Source organism: Rhinolophus sinicus, linkage group LG12 (genome assembly GCF_036562045.2).
Source record: "Rhinolophus sinicus isolate RSC01 linkage group LG12, ASM3656204v1, whole genome shotgun sequence".
NCBI lineage: Eukaryota > Metazoa > Chordata > Mammalia > Chiroptera > Rhinolophidae > Rhinolophus > Rhinolophus sinicus.
Genome location: NC_133761.1, coordinates 42,999,909 through 43,015,867, shown reverse-complemented (window position 1 = coordinate 43,015,867; position 15,959 = coordinate 42,999,909). Strand labels below are relative to the sequence as shown.

At 42.1% G+C, this 15,959-nt stretch overlaps 1 pseudogene; it reads left to right on the top strand.

Annotated features, from left to right (window-relative positions):
- The first annotated feature begins 10,646 nt into the window (after positions 1-10,646).
- Positions 10,647-15,558, top strand: LOC109461254 (uncharacterized; annotated as a pseudogene).
- Positions 15,559-15,959: the final 401 nt, after the last annotated feature.

Here is a 15,959-nt window from a genome sequence, read left to right as displayed (position 1 = left end):
CTGAGTTAAAGTGTTTTTATTACAATCCTTTAAAAATATGTGTTTTAGACATGATTTGAAGTCCTGGTCCTAGTGACTCTTGTACAACCTTAAAACCAAGATGAGCTGTGTTGGTTAATTTTATGTGTCAACTTGGCTAGGCGTGGTACCCAGGTATTTAGTCAAACGCCAGTCACTGTGAAAGTATTTTTAGATGAGATTATGCTTAGATGGTAGACTGTGGGTAAAGCAGATGGCTCTCTGTCACGTGTGTGGCCTTGTCCATCCAGGTGAGGCCTTAAGACAAGAGAATGAGTTGCCCAGAGGAGGAGGGAATTTGCCTCCAGGCGGCCATGGGGCTCAGCTGCAGCCTACGCTCTTCCCTGGTCTCTTGTCTGTGGCCTGCCCTGCAGACTTCAGACTTGCCAGCTCCAATAATCGTGTGAGCCAGTTCCTCGAAATCTCTCTCTCTCTCTCTCTCTACACACACACACACACACACACACACACACACACACACACACACACAGCCTGTTGGTTCTGTTTCAACAGACGACACTGACTAATACACAAATTCACTAGTCAAATATCTTCAGCCTACAAAACCAATGAAATTGAAATGAACAGTTCTAACATAATGTGACAGAGGTCATCAATTTGTTGGGGTCTCTGGTGGTGGGTTTCAGGGTGGAAAGACGGCTTCTCAGGGCTGTTTCAATATTTCATGTGTTTCTATATCTGACTTTAAAAACATAAATGCCAAGAAGAGTTGTTCATATAAATGCATTGTACATAACACTATAAATAACTTCAGTTGTTTTTTTTGAAAGTCCTGGAAAATCAGAACTTACACTTAATTAAAATTTTACCAACAAGCAATCATCTTTATAATTCTATAAAGCTGATTTATTCGGTGGTGGATAAGATTAGCGGTGTAGCATTACTTAGACCTACATTAAATATTATCTAACTCAATTACTGTTGGGACTGAGAAGAAAAACATCCTTCACTGTAAATAAACTCCTTTAGCTGGTGCATACAAATGCAGGAATTCAGTACAGCTTCTCTGAACTATGAAGTTGGTCCCGCCTGCCAGAAAGCGGGTCTTTACAAGCAGCAGCCCCCATAGTCATGTGCTGCAGCTGATCCAGTTCTTCCACCGCTTTATTCGAGCTGTCACAAAGCCTCCTTCACCCAGTGTGCCATGATAGCACCCGGGCTTCAGGTCACAAACATCACCAGTGCAAATGCAGGCAGGAAAACGGGTTGCCGGTGTTCATTTATAAGCTGGTCCACCAGATAATCCAGAATATACTTTTGTCTTTTTTAATTCTCACTGAAATGAAAGCACAATATATTTAAAATGATCACATTCTTTTATATGTAAAGAGCTCTTAAATATTAATTAAGAAGATAAATAATCTTATTCATAGAGAAGAACATGAACAGGTAAGGTGCAAAAATGATTAAAATGGTACATAAACAAATGAAAAGACTTCTATTTAAGCACGGCAAATGAAACTCACATTTACCTTTGCTTCCTCCTGTACCCTACTAAAACTGCAGAAAGAACTGAAAAAGCACAACTCCACAGTGAGAAAGAAATTAGGGCAGCTGAGTCACACAGCTGTCATTGTGGGAGCCAGAAGCAGACGGACATGCGGCTCTTAGACATCTGAGCAGACGCTAAGGCCACAATGTGGAGTAGGGACCCGCACAGAAGCCTGGAGGAAGCTGAGTCACACTGCAAACCCCAAAACACAGGGACTGGGGTTCCGGGCACCTCTGAAAACAGGGGTAAGGTGAGGCCCAAACCAGGAGGTTCTGATGAAAGTATTTAACAAGAGTAGTTATACTTCAGGGACCCTCTCTCCTCCAGTAGCTAAGCTCTGTCCCTGTGGGGACAGAGCCAGGAATGCAGTTTCCAGGCTCTCAGCCTCCCGGGGAAAGGTGCTGGCTCAGGTAGTAAATGGCCATCAACTGTGATTGGATGGCCATCAGCTGTGGCTAGTTGGCCGTCCCCTAACCAGTGAGCCATTGGCCACTAATATAACTGCTGTGGCTATACTAGCAGCAAAATGGGGGCTAGCAAGAAGATGGCGGCTGAGATAGCAAGCGCGGATTGCAGTGAGCAAGTGGGGTTGGTTGGCAGAGAAGCGGACGGCGGGTTGTGGATCATGTGGCTCCTGCTTCCTGTGTCTCCAATCCACCTGCCAGAGAGAATACAGTGGTATGACTCCCCTACCTATGGCTCTGTGGGTGTTCCTTTTTGGCCTCACCATATCCTGCATTCTTATGTAGGGAGCGGGAGCTGAGACCCTGCATGTCACCCTGCATGACAGTCCCTCCTCTGTCTTCAAGAAAACTGAGGTGACTGTTTCCCCGGATGTGGAAACACCAGGTGTGGCTGAACACAGGGCAAAAGCAGAAGTCCACACATTAGGTAGTGACAGCCCTCATCCCAGTTTTCTCCCCATCCTGTGGTAAGAATGTTCATAGGCAGGAGGTTGGAGGGTTTTTCTCTGGGGAAATTAATGAGCCCAATGGAAAACAACTACAGTGCATGGCCTCTGGGGGTTTTCCTACAAAGCATCCCCCACCTGGTCACCCTATAGGAAGCCAAAGTCAAAAATTCCCATCCATACGCATACAGCTTCCAAAACAGGATTGTAGGGACTTTTAAATATGAATAAACCATTAAGAATTATCAGATATCCCAGAGATGCTTATAACATGAAAGACAGAGGCATTGAACTTCCTGACAGCCACCCAGAAGGTAGAAGACCATGGAAGGATGCTTTCAGAATCCTGGGGGAGTTATTTTCAAAACGAAATTCCAAATGCAGCCACGTAAATATTATTGCATATTAAGTCTATAGAATAAAGGTGTTTTCAAACACTGTGAGGTCTCGAGAAGTTTGAATCTCAGGTACCCTTTCACAGAAAGCTCCTGGATGATGTTCTTCACCAAAATAAATTAGTGAGCAAAGAAAGAGGAAGATGGGGTATTCAGAAAATAGAGAATCCGAGAGGGGTCTGGGGAGGAATTCCTAGGTTTTCCTGGAGAAGAGAATCCTAGAGAATCAATGGTGCAGCAGGTCTAGGGAGGAGACCAAATAGGAGTGAACTGACAGAAGGCTCCAGAAAAGACGCCTTGGGGTGAATGGACCGCCATACTACTTGAACATATTGGAGAAGATTTTTTTAAAAAATTCTGTCAGAGATCTTGGAGATGAAAGGTGCATACAAAACAAAGCAAATAAAATATGAGACAATTATTAGCTCCAGGAAAAATAAACAACACAAGGAAATGTATCACAGTATACAACGTGACTTAATTGTAAATGGTATTTGCATGAACATAGTAATAAAATGATGTACATTGCCATAACCAACAAAGACAGTGATGAAGTGTGGGCCTGAAGAAACAGTGTAAGGGGTTGAACTTCGTATCTCCTGTAGTGGAAAGTCCCTGGTAATAAGAAACACTGAAGAATTAGGAGTTACTATTACAACCATATTATCTCGAAATATGAAAGAAAGAAGAATAGGGTAAAAGCATTGGTAGGCAACTGGTGTTCTCATTATAAGCTTGATTATAACGTAATTTTTAAGCCATATGTGTGTATTATTGGTCCTTTCCCCTTGAGTTTCATGCCTTTGTGTAGTCTCCTCCCACAGTGAATAAGTAATGGGACATGGTTACATATAGGAAGTGCGACTTCAGAGAGCAGACCACTGGTGCATCAGCACTGCTTTCTCTCTTGGGTCACCTGCTCTGGAAGAAGCCAGCTGCATGTTACAAGGACACTGGAGTAGGGAGGAGCGAGGCCTCCTGCCAACCTCAGCCTTGCCAACCACGAGAGCCATTTGAAAGTGGCTCCTCACACCACTCGAGCTTTCAAATGGGTGCAGCCCCATCCGGCTGCAGCATCATGACAGACACTGAGCCAGAAACACCCATCTCAGCTGCTCTTGAATTCCTGAGCCATAGAAACTGTAAAATAAGATGCGTTTTTAGTCACCAACTTTGGGGGTTATTTGCTACCCAGCAGTAGATAACTACTATGAATAACCACAGGCTAGAAAAGCTGATTATGAAACTGCAAGAAATGACAGGAGAACCTGGAGCAGCCATAGTCTGGTGTGAATGTGACTGGCAATCAGGGCAGGTGAGCCCCAGGATGGATGTGTGAGATTTACAAATCCGTCTTGGTGACTCCCAGAAATTTTATGGTGTGTAGGGCCTCTGAAGGCGGTGGTGGGAAGGCTCGACTCCTACTAGGGAAGGAAGTTCAAGTTGTTGGGTAGCGTGAAGGCAGAGCGCGTGGCACTGTTGGCTTCCCAAGCTAGTGGCGAAGTGTGCATATGGGTTACATACAGAGCAACTAGAGGGAAATTTTAATAATGAAGCTATCTGGGTGGTGGGATTATAAGTAAACATTTACCTGTTTCCTTAAACTGTTTTAAACTTTACACATTTTCTGCAGTAAGCATGTGTTAGGCTTACAAATTTTTTGTAACTATGTAATATGCATAACATAAATTTTACAATCTAACCATTTCTAAGTGTACAGTTCAGTAGTGTTAAAACATCCACATTGTGGTACAACCAATCTCCAGAACTCTTTTCTTTTTTTTTTTTTAATTTAATTTTATTAAATTTATTGGGGTGACAATTGTTAGTAAAATTACATAGATTTCAGGTGTACAATTCTGTATTACATCATCTATAAATCCCATTGTGTGTTCATCACCCAGAGTCAGTTCTCCTTCCATCACCATATATTCGATCCCCCTTACCCTCATCTCCCACCCCCTACCCCCAACCCCCTTACCCTCTGGCAACCACCAAACCATTGTCTGTGTCTATGAGTTTCTGTTTCTCATTTGTTTGTCTTGTTCTTTTGTTGCTTTTGGTTTACATACCACATATCAGTGAAATCACATGGTTCTCTGCTTTTTCTGTCTGACTTATTTCGCTCAGCATTACTCTCTCAAGATCCATCCATGTTGTCACAAATGTTCCTATATCATCTTTTCTTACCGCCGAATAGTATTCCATTGTGTATATATACCACAACTTCTTCATCCATTCATCTATCGAAGGACATTTTGGTTGTTTCCATGTCTTGGCCACCGTAAACAAAGCTGCAATGAACATTGGAGCACACGTGTCTTTATCTCTAAATGTTTTCAGATTTTTTGGGTAGATACCCAGGAGAGGGACTGCTGGGTCATACGGCAATTCTATTCGTAATTTTTTGAGGAACCTCCACACTGCCTTCCATAACGGCTGCACCAGTCTGCATTCCCACCAACAGTGTATGAGGGTTCCTTTTTCTCCACAGACCCTCCAACATTTGTTACTATTTGTCTTGTTGATGATAGCCATTCTGACTGGGGTGAGGTGATATCTCATTGTGGTTTTGATTTGCATTTCTCTGATGATTAGTGATGTTGAGCATTTTTTCATATGTCTATTTGCCATTTGTATGTCCTCTTTGCAGAAATGTCTCTTCAAGTCCTCTGCCCATTTTTCAATTGGGTTGTTTGTTTTTTTGTTGTTGAGTTGCATGAGTTCCTTGTATATTCTGGATACTAGCCCCTTATCGGAGGCACTGTTTGCAAAAATCTTCTCCCATTCAGTTGGTGGCCTCTTTATTTTGTCAATGGTTTCTTTTGCTGTGCAGAAGCTTTTAAGTTTCATATAGTCCCATTCATTTATTTTAGCTTTTACTTCCATTGCCTTTGGAGTCAAATTCATAAAATGCTCTTTGAACCCAAGGTCCATAAGTTTAGTACCTATGTTTTCTTCTATGCAGTTTATTGTGTCAGGTCTTATGCTTAAGTCTTTGATCCATTTTGAATTAACTTTGGTACGTGGTGACAGATAGCAGTCCAGTTTCATTCTTTTGCACGTGGCTATCCAATTCTCCCAGCACCATTTATTGAAGAGGCTGTCTTTGCTCCATTGTATGTTTTTAGCTTCTTTGTCAAAAATTATCTGTCCATATTTATGTGGTTTTATTTCTGGGTTCTCAATTCTATTCCATTGGTCTATGTGTCTGTTTTTCTGCCAATACCATGCTGTTTTGATTATTGTGGCCCTGTAGTACAAGCCAAAGTCAGGAAGTGTGATACCTCCATTATAGTTCTTTTTTCTTAAGATTGCTTTGGCTATTCGGGGTCTTTTGTGGTTCCAAACAAATCTGATGATTTTTTCAGAACTCTTTTCTAATCTGTACCCATACAACAACTCCCCATTCCCCTCCCCCAGCCCCTGGCACCCCCCTTTATACTTTCTATCTCCATGAATTTGACTAATCTAGGTGCCTCTGTAAGTGGGAACATACAGCGTTTTGTGTGCGTGTATCTGGCTTATTTCACTCAGCATCATGTTGTAGCAGGTGTCAGAATGTCCTCCCTTTTTAAGGCTCACTAATAGTCCCTTGTATGGATGGACCACGTTTTGCTTATCCATCCATCTTCTATGGACACTTAGGCTGTGCATTTGTCTGCTCAGGCTGCCATAACAAAATGCCACAGACTGGGTGATTTAAACCACAGAAATTTATTTTCTCACGGTTCTGGAGGCTGGAAGTCCAAGATCATGGTTTTGGTTGATTCAGTTTCTGATGAGGGCCCTCTTCCTGGCTTGCAGATGGCTGCCTCCTTGCCATGGAACACGTCTGTGGTGGAAAGGGCTGTGCAGAGGTTATGAGGGATGAAGAGAGCCGGAGACATGCTCTTGTTCCACGCCCTCATTTTACTGACGAACAGCCTGGGACCCCGAAGCAGGTGCTGCCAATGCCCCTGCCCACTTCTGAGTTGGTCTGAAAGTTCAGCAGAGGGTTCTCAGAAGCTAAAGACTTCCCTCGGTCATCATTTCTCTAGTCCTCGCCCACAGAGAAGCCAGGGTACAGGGCCAACTTCTACAAAAGCAGGTGGCACTGTTGGGTTGCTCGCGTCTCTCGGATGGACAACACTGAGGTGGTTCTACACTGTTCCTTGAAGCAGCCAGAGGGATTGAACCCCTGTGCCCCAGCATGGCCCAGCCATTAGCACCCCTTTACTGGCTTTTCTCCCTCCACTTTCTCCTTATTCCCACTCTTCCTAGGACCACCTCTCAAATAAGTGACTGGTCCCAAATCCTTGTTTCAGACTCTGTCTTTGGGAAACCCAAACTAAGATGCCCAGGGAGTGATGCTAGATAGAGATGGAATGGGTGCGAGAACCCAGGCCATTGACGTTTGACCCCACTTCAAGTTGTAATTATCAGAGCAAATGTGTGTTTGCAATAATCTGCTCACAATTTTATCTCTGCAACCAACCAATTCACATGGTGCAGACTGATAGGCCAATTCAGTCTGTAGAATGAGAAGTGTTCACAGATAGAGAATGTGAGCTGCCATCTCCCTAGAACAGCCCAGGGGTGAATGACTGAGAACACCAGCTCTCGGGTCAGAAGACTGTGCTTGGAGCACCAAAGGAAAGCAAGAGGAACAGGCGGCCTCCAAGATATGTTTCTAGCCACCCAAAGTGGGCCAAAGAAGTGTGCTTCTCTCCCTTGGAGGCATTCTGGCTACGGAATAAGAGCTTTCTTCTGGAATGAGGACATCCTCCCCCTGTATAGGACAGGAAAACCCACATTCTGACTCTGCTTCCCCATTTTTCCAGGTTCCGTGAGCAGATCACACCCCCGTGTCAATATGTCTTGTATTCAGATATGGGTTACCCAAGTTGGTTGGGGTGCATGCTTGGAGTTACATTCCAGTCCCAAGGGTATGTATGAGCTGTTTATTCCACTGGGCTTAGGGGCTAGCACCTTCCGCATCATCTCTTGGGGGACAGGTGGCTCCTAACTGCTGTGTTAGTTCTCACTCGTCTCTCTCAAACGGTGCCCTTTCTCTGAGTCCTGAGGGCATCCCCTTGTGAGGTCATCACGAGTGTCTTTGAAACCTAGCACTGGGTAGGAACTGGGGAGTACAGGGGGACATCCTCAATGAGAAGAGTGTCATGAGATGACTACACTGTACAAAAAACATAAAATCAGGAAATGGATTTCTTAACTCATTGTCTAGTGGTGCCACGAACTGGAATGAGTTTCTTTGTGTTCTCACATCTTTCTTATTCCAGAAGAAATGCCCAGTGTGAAAGGAAATAACTCAACCACTGGGGACCCTTTGCCTTTACACCAGAGACACCTGACCGAGTCACCTTGACTGCCATGGGTGTATGTCTGATGGCAGATTCTCTTCTTAACTGGATTACACAGAGGCAACTGTCCTGGAGCCTTGTCACCTGGATGTTGTATAGACTACTGAGTTCCAGAATTACCAGGCCTGGTTTTCCAGCATAGCCGGGGACAAATGTAGAGTTGGATTTTGGGGGGGAAATCCTAGCGGGTGAAGCCACACTTTTTGAACTTGCCTGGAAGCGGTGGGCACAGCAGTGAGCTTCCAGAGTTGGAAACACTGGAGGCATCATGGAAATTTGATCCAAAGTAAAATTATGAGTATCTTTAGTGTGTGTCAGACATGAAAAGGCCTGGATACTCTTCCATAAAAGTCCAGGAATGTGGAATTTGTTTTGCTCCTTACTTCTGGAGAGCCCCCAATTAAATTCACATTAGTTGAATTCAATTAAATTTAATAGATATTGTATTTGAGTTGTTGGGAGTGTGCAGGGTACACACTTGAACACACACACACACACACACACACACACACACACACACACACACAAACCAGAGTGATTTTCCAAGATGCCTTTCCAAAAGAAATCGGGTTTTAAAAGGTCTCCATCGGACTCTCATCAATCAAAACGCCACGGAGCAGCTGGGCCCATTCAGCCCCGCACAATACCTGCCAGTGAGGCCTGTCTTCCCAAAGGAGTCCAGTGGGATTTCTGCCTGAATGGGAACCCAGGAGAGAGGGCAGAACGAGGTCGCCAGCCTTGGGAGCCGCAGGGGAACACGTGGGGCCGACACCATCTGCAGGAGCCTGGCGAAAAGGGGAAGCACAGAACAGAGGGGATTGATAAAACCTCGAGGCTAGTTGCCAGTGGTGTCAGTTGCGTGAATGTTTTTTTCTTCAAGAATGAAGGGCACTGTGTCCCCCTCACGAGGTCCTGGAAGGCTGACGATGATGTCACCGCTCCAGTGTCAATGCTCACCAGTATCCCTCTCCTGGATGCCATTCCTTAGGTCTGGGGTCGGAACACCAGTCAGGAGGTTTCAAAGGGAGAGAGGAAAAGTGTGATACATGTGATACTTCAGTGATTTTATTTCTGCAGCCTGTCCCTCCAGGACCAGGGAGCAGACGAGTGAGAAACTGGCCCACGAGGTTCTCCGGGCTGCGTGCTGTCCTTAATTAGACAGTGTCTAGAAATTCTCCCTTGGGGTGTGTTTAACTGCCTTTTTTTTAAAGGTGACCAGATAACTGGGCACGTCACTTTCCAGTCCTTTAGTAACACTCAGCTATTAATCCACACATCGTGACCTAAATAGTCTCCTTTCTTTCTTCCTTTTTTTTTTTTTTTAAAGAAACACATTCAAGAGATAAAATGATTTCCCTTGGACTTTTCTTTCCTTCATTTTGGCAGCTGAATTCTGAATTGTCCAACAAAACCTACCTGTGCTCCTGTCTCTAAACCATGCTGGATCTTACAAATACTCTAGAGTGACAACTCTCAGTAAATGAACACCTGCAAACGATTGGGCTGCATCTTCTCATGTAATTCCCATAACTGCAAATTAAGCATTACTATACTAGTCCCATTTTACAGATGGGGAAAGCAGGCAATTAATGAATGGGGGAAACAGGAGCAACTACATGACTTACCAATTTACAGAGTTAGTGACTGAGAAAGCCCGAATTTGAATTTGACCTGGTGTGTGCAACTTGCTTTGTCTGGCTCGCCCACAAAATCTGCAAGGTCTCTCTCCCCTCTAACTGGCATCATTCAAACCGATGCTCCATTCCGTTTTAAATGAGATCCCTTTGCGATCCTCAAGAAAGACTGGAGAAATGTGTGCATCGCAGGCTCAGCTCCCAGCGACCCCCACACAGAGCGGCCTTTATTGCTGCGGAAGAGGGTTGTGCACCCTGGAATCTGAGCAGAGGATGCCGACAGCACCCTCTCCCTGTGCTCCGGGGGGCGCCCATCCTACAGACCCTGGTCACAGAGGCGGTCACCGCTACCGAAGGCAAGCAGCGATTTCCGCCTTCCCGGTTCGGGACAAGCAGACACCCAGTGGGCCGCACAGCGCGGGACACACCTCACAGGCCGCGTGGAGCTCAGGCAGGACCGCAGGTCTGAGTCGGATCCCGCGGGGTCTCCCCAACGCTGTGTGGACCGCATGACGTAGTGGAGTTTCAGCACAGTGCCTGGAAATCAGGAAGAACTCCGTAACTTGTGAATATTGTTTTCCAAAACAGATATGAAAACATCCTAGAGGGAGAAAGAAATGGATAATGACCACAGCCTCACGACATGTGTGGGCAATGCTGAGCAAAATGTCGCTTAGAAAACAATGCTTCTCGCCCACCCATTTCGAAGCTCTGTGTCTCTGTCAGCTTCAGGATCCATCTCACGCTGGCTTTACGGTGGCTTTTCCCACCTGAAAATGGCCTGAGGAGAAGCCGACCTAGCCTTCTAACGCCATGGAAGTCACTTGTATGCAACATAGAAATAGTGTACAGGTAAACTGTAGATTCCCTCATTTCACAGGGTCCCCTTGAAAAATCTTCCCCTAATGTGATAAATGTTTCAAATTAAGATGATATGGTTTCCTGGGACTGGTCTCCAAACCATAATATGGCATCCGGAGAGCTAGTGTTCTGGAAACTCCCTGTGTGGGGCTGAATCCTAGGCACCTACTAGCCTCCCTGTGTGATCTTGGGCAACTTACTTCACTTCTCTGTTCCTCAGTTTGTAATTGATTCAGTGGACACTAACAGTATCGAGCTCATAAAGGTGAGATGAGATGATCAGCATAAACACCAAACAGTGCCCAGTACGTCGTCCTGTCTGTTATTATTTATTCAACAAACACTGGTGAGGACCTACTATTAACACATACATGCCGGGCACTGGAAGAAATCAATATCTTAAAAAATAATAGCTACACTATGTGATCAGTGCTGCTTCTCACATGGTATTGGAATTAGACAATAAATGTGGATTATACACAAAGTGCTACAGATTCACATCGAAGGAAGCAAATAAATCTGCTGGGGCAGTTGAGGAATGCGTCACAGAAGTTAAAATTTGAGCTTTGTCTTAGAGACATGTAGAAATGCCTAGGCAGAGAAGGTGATTGTCTTAGGCAAATATTATTGGAGCAGAAACCAATTTGAATAGACTCAAATCAACAAAAATGGAAATGGGAAGCATGAAGCAGCCCTGGGGCCGGCGGCTGGGAAGCAGCGCCTGCCTCCTGGCTCTGGGCTCCCTCTCTTGGCACCCTCAGGATCAAGTGTCCTCACCTCTCTCTTGCCCTCTGTCCCCAGTACTCTCATATCTGCCCCACCGCCTCATGTGCCATCGGAAGTGTTCTCGATAATCTCCCTGGTGCATTCCTCTATGCCAACTCCAAGGAATAGCTCTCAGCTGGTGCAGCACAGGGAGTGGGTGGGAGGCACATCTCCAACGTCCCTGAAAGCAGGGTCCGGGATTGTTACAGGCGGAAGGGATCGGCTTGCCAGTGTGGCAAATTACATAATCAGATTTCTCACTTTAACACAATCTTTCATTCCTGAAAATACATGTATGTCTTTTAAAAAACTCACTGCCAGATTTTGTTTGCTAATATTTAATGTTGCAACTAATTTCATGAGTGAGAACCATCTGCAATATTCTTTTCCTGTACTATCTTTGTCTAATTTCAACATGAATGTTTTACTAGTCTCATAACATGACTTGAGTAATGTTCTGTCCTTTTCTGTGTAAGATTGAAATGTTCTATCCTTAAGTGTTTGGTAGAATTTGCCTATAATGCATCTGGGTCCATGATTGATTTTTGAACTATAGATTTCATTTCTTTGCTGGTTATAGAACAAGTAAAGTTTTCCATTCCTTTTTAGGTCACGTTTGATGATGTGTATTTCTTTTGGCATTTATCCACTTCATCTAACTTTTGAAATGTATTAGCATGAAACAATTCATATTATATTTAAACTGCTGCATCTATAGTCATAGCCCCACTGTATTACTAATATTATTTATTTCTGCTTTCTTCCTTATCTCCCGATTAATATTGCCAGTGTGATCTATTTTATTAGCACTTTAAGGAAGATTCTTAGCCTTATCGATCCTTTTCATTGTATGATTGTTATATATTCCATAAATTTCTGCCATCTTTATGATTTTATTTTACTCGGGTTTTACTCTATAATTCTTTTTTTCTTTTTTTAACTTCTCAATTTGGATGCTTAGCTCATTCAATTTGAGCTTTTCTTCTTTTGTAAGCACTTAAGACTGTAAACTTTACTTGTCACACCAAGTTTAGGATTGTTGTATCTTCCTGATAAGTTAAATCTTTCATCATTTTGTAGCCTCCGTTTGTATGTGTAGTAATGTCTATTTTTGTCTTTATGCTTTAAGTCTGTTTTGGTTAGAATTTGCTTGGAGTATACTTTTGTGTCTTTTTATTTTCAGCTTTGCCTTGAAATTTTAAAATGAGTCTCCTAAAAGCAGCATACAGTTGGATTTGTAAAACTTAATCAATGTTTGTCTTTTAATTTTACAGTATAACCACGTGTATTTATTTGATTACTGATATATTCAAATTTATTCCTGCTTTCTGGTTTTCCTCATTGTTTGTTTTAGTGTTTTTTTAAAATAGAAGTTTATTAATATGTATACCTTGTGTATACCTGGGAGATAATTAAGGAAAAATGAGTAACTCTCAGAGGTGGCTTAGAATTCAGGCTTAAATGTCATCTTCAGAAAAACAGAGAAGAGTGTGGGGAAAGTCACTTGTGGAGAGGTGACCAGGAAAAATGTGGTAAACAAGAATAAGGTTCATTATACAGATTTAACTTGGCGCCTTCTCTATTGATAAGAGTTTCTTATGATTTGGTCACCTTCTCTTCCTGGTACAGAGAGATACCCTTACAAATAAATTTTTTTTTCTTTATAAAAAATATTTATTTAAAAATTACTTATTTTTTTCTGTTACAGTCGACATTCAGTATTATATTAGTTTCAGGGTTATAGCATACTAGTTACACATATATATATAATCTATGCAGTGATCCCCCAATTAGTCTAGTACCCACCTGGCACCATACATGGTTATTACAATATTATTGACCATATTCTCTATGCTGTACTTTACATCCCTGTGGCTATTTTGTAACTATCAGTTTGCACTTTTGGATCCATTCCCCTTTTTTACCCAGCCCCCCCAACCCTCCTCCCATCTGGCAACCATCAGTTTGTTTTCTGTATCTGTGAGTCTGTTTCTATTTTGTTTGTTTGTTTATTTTGTTCTTTAGATTCCACACATAAGTGAGATCATATGGTATTTGTCTTTCTCGGTCTGACTTATTTCACTCAGCACAATACCCTCTAGGTCCATCCATGTTATTGCATCTTTTTGTTTTTTCTTGCCTTCTTTTGTATTGATTGGGCTTTTCTTTCTTTCCTTTTCTTTTTCTTATTGTATTTTGTTACTCTAATGGTTTGAAAATTTGCTCTAATAGTTTAAAGCTGCATTGTCTTAAGAGTAGCCAGTAGCCACATGTATTCATTGAACACTTGAAATATGAACAGCATAAACTGAGTTATGCTGTAAGTGTAAATTACACATCAGGTTTTGAAGACAAATTTTTAAAAAATGTACAATATTTCATCATTATTTTTATATTAATTAAATGTTGAAAATATATTATTTTCGATGTATTAGGAATAAAATATATTATTAAATTATTTTCACCTATTTCTTTTTCCTTTTTTAACATGGCTCCTGGACATTTTTAAATTATAAAAATGTCCTGCATGTGTGGCTAGCATTGTATTTCTGTTGAACAGCTTTGGTTTAAAGATTACACTAAATATTTTCACATATCTATTTAACTTAACAAAGTCTAATGTTAACAAAATTCTTACTTCTTCTTAGACACTAGAAAGACCAGAATCATTTACCTCAATACAGACCTTCCCAACTTATATGCCTGTATTTTAGTTCTTTTTTTTTTAATAACATACATGTTAGCTGTTATTATTGTGGTTTTATGGAGATTAAAGGAGAAAATTATATAATTATCTCAACAGATGCAGAAAAATTATTTGATAATATTAATTTTACCCATTCATGATTTGGGAGGAAAAAAGAAAAACAATGTTAATAAGCTTAACTTATTTTTCTTTAAAGCACCTCAAAACACTTACAGCAAACATCATACTTAAAAGAGAAATGTTGAAGTCACCTTGTTAGGGAGGTGCAGTGAACTTGTCTGCCAGTGCAGTGACGTGGGGGCGGGGCGATAGGGATTGGAAAGGGAAAAACGAAACTCTCATGGTTTGAGCATGATATGATTGTCTATATAGAAAGACCAAAAAAGATCTGCTGGTATATTATTAAAACTAATAAATGATTATTCACTATGTGCTAAACGCAAAATCAGTATTTTGACTGAATTTCAATTGCATCTCTACATACCTACATTGATCAGTTACAAAAGGTAATAAAAATAAACAGCATATACTAGCAACAAAAATGTAAAATGCCTAGAAACAAATCTAATATGCAAGCCCTTTATGAAGGAAAACCGTAAAACTTTATTGAAAAACATTAAAGATCACCTAAATAATTGAAGAAATATTCCATAGTCCTAACTAGGCAGCTTCAATATCTTAAAATGTAATTTCTCCTCAAATCAATCTCTATTTTACTGTAATTCCAATAAAAGATTCCTACACAGCTTCTTGCTGAACGCGGCCAACATGGTGTTCAGCACTTTGTGGAGGTTGGCCAGGTGGCCTCCATCCGCTTTGGGCCTCATGCCGGAAGCTGGTCACGACTGTGGATGTTATTGATCAGAACAGGGCTTTGGCTGATGACCTTGCACTCAAGCAAGGTGACAAGCGATGCTTTTCAAATGCACGCAGCTCACTGACTTCATCCTCAAGTTCCCACGCAGTGCCCGCGAAGTATGTACAACAAGCCAGACAGAAGGCAGATATCAATACAAAATGGGCAGCCACAAGATGGGCCAAGAGTGAAGCCAGAGAAAAGAAAGCCAAGATGACAGACTTTGATCGTTACAAAGTCATGAAGGCAAAGAAAATGAAGAACCAAATAATCAAACTTGAAGTTAGGAAGCTTCAAAAGGCAGCTTTCCTGAAAGATTTTCCCAAAAAAGTGCTTGCTGCTAAAGGTGCAGCTGCAGCAGCTACTGCAAAGTTTCCAGCAAAAAAGATGGCTGCTGCAGCAACAAGTCTCCAGCCCAGAAGTTTCCTGCCCAGAAAGCTGCAGGCCAGAAGGCGGTGCCTCCAAAAGCTCAGAAGGGTCCGAAAGCTCCAGCCCAGAAAGCACCTGCTCCAAAGGCATCTGGCAAGGAAGCATAAGAACATAAAAGGCTGTTATAAAAGTAATAAAGGTTCTTTTTGATAAATTAAAAATAAAATTCCTACACAGTTGTTTTCTACCCTCTTTTTCTTCTCCACCTTCTTCATCCCTGCCTTCCCCACACCCTCCTCCTTCATGTTTAATAAAACCTGCAAACCTTATTCTAAAATTTATAAGGATGAGCAAAGGCTTAGGAATAGCCATAACACTCCTTACAAAGAACAAGGTAGGGAGACCTACCTACCAAATACAATAATTAAGTTATAATTTTCTAAGCTGTGATAATTAAGACAGTATACTATTGGCATGGAATATGCCAACTGAACGATGGACATGACAAAAGACCTGGAAACAGGCCTGTGCATATGTGTATATTTCATTTATGGCAAAAGTAGCATTT